This window comes from Astatotilapia calliptera, chromosome 23 (genome assembly GCF_964374335.1).
Source record: "Astatotilapia calliptera chromosome 23, fAstCal68.1, whole genome shotgun sequence".
NCBI lineage: Eukaryota > Metazoa > Chordata > Actinopteri > Cichliformes > Cichlidae > Astatotilapia > Astatotilapia calliptera.
The window spans coordinates 20,636,043-20,641,758 of NC_137443.1; the positions used below are offsets into that span (position 1 = coordinate 20,636,043).

Sequence of the window (5,716 nt, forward strand, 5' to 3'; positions counted from 1 at the left end):
TCTAAGATTACCACAAAGTAAAAGATCTCTCAGCAAAATTATGCAACATCTTAGGCACTATTGCTCCTATCAACTCAGTGAGCTGGGATTTTTTATTCTAAACATGAACTACTGTTACAGCAACAGACACGGACTATTGGTGTCAACTCAATGTCCGCTATGTGAAGGAGCCAAACACATGCCTGCTCCTCTCACTAACTGAGATAAACTGCTGGCATATTGGTTTTACATCTATACTGTCCAGTGTCTCCTGGTGGACATACAGCAGCATTGTTTAGTCTCATTTGAGTCACTGTTGACCTTACCCATGTTTTTAGTCTTCTGAGAGCACTGAAGCTTCTTCCAGCATCAGTACATGCGTTTTATCCTCAGATTAAAATTATTACTATGTGCTTGATGTGCCTCACCTTTGGCCCTGGCTCTTCCCCTCTGACTGCACTAGGACATATTGCCACATGATAAAATAACACATTGATTCGTGCCATATAAAAAGTGAGACGTGTCAATTCAGATTCTTTGTCAAACAAACACTAATGAATCAATTTACACCAGCAGCCTAACAATTGTTAATAATTATTTAGTTGTTGTAGAGACCCACCCTTTGGCACATCCCAGCACACCCACTCACTTCACCAGATGCACCTTGTTTAGTTCTCTCACCTTTGATTGGGTGTGGTGCTTGTCCTCGATTGCACTCACCTGTCACACATTATATGTCACACATTATATAAGGACTGCATTCACTTTTGGCTCACTCTTTCTTCACTTCCACACGGGGCGGCAGCTGAGCTGTGGCAGTCCATGTGTGTCTTTGTTTCCTTCCTTCTTTGCCTTATTTATTTGAGAATAAAAGGAGAACCCTGAGAATAATTCTGAATTAGATGGCTGCTTTTTCTTATTCTAACCGGATGAGCCCATGATGCTGATTGCTTAAGCCCTGAATCTTCCTTCCTTCAAAACATGGTCCTCCGAGCTGGAGCAGTGTTAGCGTCATGGATTCAAAGCAGCCATTGACTGAAGGTTTGAGAAGATCCAGTCGTGATAGTCGACCTCCTGCCTACCTGCAGCAGTATGACGTTCAGTATCCTGGAGATAGAAGAGCTACATGTGAGACAGAGAGCCAAACCGAATGCCAGCATAGTGACAAAGACACACATGGGCCGCAGGATCCTGTCGGAGAGTCAGAAAGACAACCAGAGACATCCCCTGTTCCTTTACCCACCAACCAAGATGAGGTCATGAAGGAACTCCTGACGACAATGAGGGAGATTAGGCAATTTATGGTTCAATCATCTCCTTCCCATTCTCGTAGCTCCAGATCTTCAATTCGCACAGTCTCATCTGATGGAATCAAATCTTCTGTATGCAGTTTACGAGCCAGTCCTCAAACACATCAACAACATGAGCAGCTCCCAGTGATTGATACAGCAACCTGTCAATCACCCTTCCAGCCCCCGCAGATTAGCCGTCAGTCTGGCATAGTTACAGCTGCCAGCCCTCCTTTACCTAATTCAACAATACTAGATGCTGCTATCCCTTCAACTGGTTTGCCTAGACCAGTCCTTGCTACAGAAGATGAGACTCCCTTTGATTTCCTGGCCTTATCACGGCAGGATCCCCACCAGATCTCATGTGTTCAACCTGCTGCTCCTTTAGCTGAAGACCCTGTTCAACCTCTCATCCGCATATCTGACCACAAGCATTGCCCTCCTCTAGAGCAGCAACCAGCTACATCCAATGCCTCATATGAACAGAAACCTTTGATACCCGGTACTGCTAGCTCAGGTCACTCCTCTAGCACGAGAACACATGTATATAAGCTTGAAGGTCCTTCGTTTCCAGACCTTAGTAGAGAAGACGAAATGCAATACAGGATGTTACGGATGGCCCTTACAAACCTTCTTGATCCTCATGAGACAGAGCACTTCAAATATCATGTCCTTCTTGATCACCTCAAAGTAGACCAAGCTAAACGATTAGCTCTTGCCTTTTCCTACACTCCTGACCCATACACTCAAGCCATCAAAGCCCTTGATGAGCGTTATGGGCAACCAAGACAGCTGGCATTGAAAAAGCTAAAGAATATACTGGAACTGCCTCCTATCAGAGCAGGTGATGGTCAGAGTCTTGATAATTTTGCTCTTCGTGTACAGGCTTTAGTTGGGTTGCTTAGCACTATGGGAGAACAAGGACGTGCAGAACTAGATTGTGGCTCCCATGTCGATCGCTTGTTAGCGAAGTTGCCTGCAGAGCATTTCAGTCGCTTCAAACGGCATGTTTACAGGGAACAGGGAGAAATGACGTATACCTTACCTTTGTTCTCATCCTGGTTGCAAATGGAATCCAAGTGTCAACCAAGGAAGGCCAGTCCTGTTTCATCCTTCAACCAGCCACGACCTGCCCGTAAGTACACCTCTCCACTTACAACAATATTACATGGGGCAAATACATCTGATGATCCTGTGCAGGCAGCACAACCGATCATAACTAAGGCAACATGTGCATATTGCCGCTCACCTGAACACCACATTAGTAAGTGTCCCGAGTTCATTCAGAAGACAAAGGATGAGAAAATAAACTGGATAAAAGCAAACAAACGGTGTTGACCAAGATACAGCCAGAGGTTGGCCATAAGATAGACTTCTCCTCTTCAGCTGCCCAAAAAAAGGCTCTCAATCAAAACATAAACAGACCATCTGTAGTGACAGGGAAAAGGAGCCGTCCTCAAAACAGAAAACTCCCACCTGCTACTGTGGAGGAGTTGTCACTGCTATTGGATACTTTGCTGGAACACAGTAAAGCTGTGGGTCGTGGGAATGACCCATAATGTTTTATCTAGGGGTCTAGATTTATGCCTGTAGTGCACTGCTGTGTAAATAATTTGCATTTACTGAATATGTACTGACTGAGTCCCACTGTTCAAAAGTTGAATAAAGAAACAAACTAATTTTTGCCTCTTTTTTTTAAATTTATTTTTTATTAAAACCACCTTATAGAACATCACATCAGTTACAGTGTAGAATCCATATCATTTATAGTTTACAAATGACAAAATGTTTACATAAAATCATGACAGTGTTCACCCACTACTAACATTACTTTATTTACTGTATCTTTTGAAAAAATACAGCAATTTTAACAGCACAAGACTTAAGAATATTTAACAGGAGCAGGTTTCATTTTTCCCTGGTTTTATTATCACACTGTTCACCAAACGCAGCAAACCTTCACCATCTTATCCAGGAGGGTCACCTCTTCACCCTCACATGGAAGAAGTAATCTGATTGGCATGGTGGTATGTTTGAAGCAGGTCCCTTGTGTAGCGCTGGAACCCAGTCACGATGTTTCATCCATTTCATAGGCTGGTTTACTGCAATAATGCCAAATAATTAGCAACTCTATAAATAGAAGGTAGTTCTGCAAAATTACTCAGTAGGATGTTTGTTCTAATTTGCTATGACCTCAGAGCGCATAGAAAATAAAACTAATAGGCTATAAAGAGTGATATGAACATATTTAGAACTTACCGGAATGAAAATGTCTGGAGCACCAACAGATATCTGGAGATGGAAGAGAACTGGATATCAGCTCGTCTCACAGCTGCTATCCAGACTCAATGCTGGGCTCAGATCTACCCCCCGGCCCAATCCCTTTTTGTCCCCCATAAACCCCCCACCAGAGCGGCCAAAGGTTCGCCATCGAGCCCTGTGGTGATGTGTGGGTGTTCATGTGCTAATGGGGTTTTGCCAGTAGGGGGCGCTGTATTTGAGAGGGCTCATGAATGCCTCTATAAAAGAAGACTGATTTGTGAATGAGATAATAAAAATGTTTGGAGCAGACGCTCGCAAAACACAAGTGGATACTGTGTAATTATTCAAAGCTATACGAAGACAACACATGGTACCAGGAGTAAAAGTGGGAGAGCGGAAGCGATAGTAGCTCAAAGTTCTGTTTGAGATGGAAAGTTTGAAGCCTCCGGAAGGACTGAAACTGGTGGGGAATGTGGACAGCAACTGGCGGTGTTTTAAGCAGCAGTTTGAGCTGTACATGGCTGCCATGGGACTGGACTCTAACCCGATGCCAGGAAAATTGCATTGCTGCTCACGGTAGCTGGTCCTCAAGCCATTGAAGTCTTCAACACGTTTGAGTTTGAGGAAGTTGGTGACAGGAATAAGTATGACAGAGTGATTGAAAAGTTTGATGCCCACTGTTCACCACAGAAGAACACAGTATATGAAAGGTATGTTTTCCGATCTCGGATGCAGCAACCAGAAGAGACTTTTGATTGCTTTGTGACTGATTTGAAGCTGAAGGCACAGTCATGTGATTTTGGAGAGCTGAAAGATTCTATGGTTCGTGATCAAATTGTGTATGGGATCCATGATAAACTGACTAGAGAACGGCTGCTCAGAGATTCCAAGTTAACTCTGGATGAAGCAGAAAGACTGTGTCATGCAAGTGAGTTAGCCCTGCAGCATGCAAAGACATTTAATGAGACGAGCGTCGCTGCAGTACATGATAGTGCAAGAATAGCTGTGGTTAAGAAGAAAATGAGGACGAATATGTCACAGAAGCCCAGCAAAGAGGATACAGTGTACTCCTGTAAGCGATGTGGTAGCAGACATGAACCTAGACAGTGTCCAGCTTATGGCAAAAGATGTTTGAAATGCGATGGAAAAAATCATTTTGCCAAACATTGTCTGTCGAAAGCCAAACCCAAATCAGTGCATGTAGTTGAAGAGACTGACTTAAGCGAGACTTTCTTTGTGGGCATAGTGTCACTTGAGGATGTAAAAAGTGAGCATAATGAAGCAGAGGACAGTGAGCGATGCTCAGATTATGAAGACACATGGATTGTTTCACTCCCAATACAAGGAGCTTTGGTGGCACTAAGGATTGATACAGGTGCGCAGGCGAACCTAATCAGCATGACAGAGATCCATGCCATGAAACCAAAGCCCAAAATAATAAAGAAAAGAGTACCTCTAAAAGACTACAATGGAAAGTATATTGAGAGCAGTGGTCAATGCAGGCTTAAAGTGACAATAAAACATAAAGATTATGATGTATTGTTTAATGTTGTTCCAGAAGGTCGTGAATCACTGCTGGGTGGCGTGACATCCAAAAGATTGAACCTAGTAGAAAGAGTGTATCACATCAGCTGTCCAGAAACAGAAAGTGGACAGCGAGGAGCAGTTGACTCCATTGTACAGCATTATGAGGATATCTTCAAAGGTTTGGGATGTCTACCATGCAATTACAGTATCCAGCTGAAAGAGGATGCAAAGCCAGTGATCCATGCACCACGTAGAGTCCCAGCTCCACTGAAGGACCGTTTAAAGAAAGAACTTAACAGGATGTTACAGTTGCAGGTCATTACAAAAGTGGAAGAACCGACTGCGTGGGTAAACTCAATGGTGTGTGTGGATAAAAGGAATAAAAACAATGATTTGAGAATATGCATGGACCCTGGCGATTTAAATCAAGCCATAAAACGTGAGCACTACCAGATACCAAAGCGTGAAGAGGTTGCAAGTGAAATGGCAGGCGCCAAATACTTTTCAAAGCTAGATGCAGCACAGGGTTTTTGGCAAATAAAGCTGGATGAGAAAAGTTCAAAATACTGTACTTTCAATACACCTTTTGGCAGGTATAGATTCCTCAGAATGCCATTTGGCATAATCTCAGCATCTGAGATTTTTCATCGTGCCATGGA

At 43.3% G+C, this 5,716-nt stretch overlaps 1 long non-coding RNA gene across 1 annotated transcript; it reads right to left on the reverse strand.

The window, feature by feature from the left end:
- Positions 1-2,947: 2,947 nt before the first annotated feature.
- Positions 2,948-3,630, reverse strand: LOC145424455 (uncharacterized). Its single transcript, XR_013905538.1, has 2 exons — positions 3,528-3,630; positions 2,948-3,370 (listed from the first exon to the last, which is right to left on the reverse strand). It is a non-coding gene; the product is annotated as an uncharacterized LOC145424455 (long non-coding RNA).
- Positions 3,631-5,716: the final 2,086 nt, after the last annotated feature.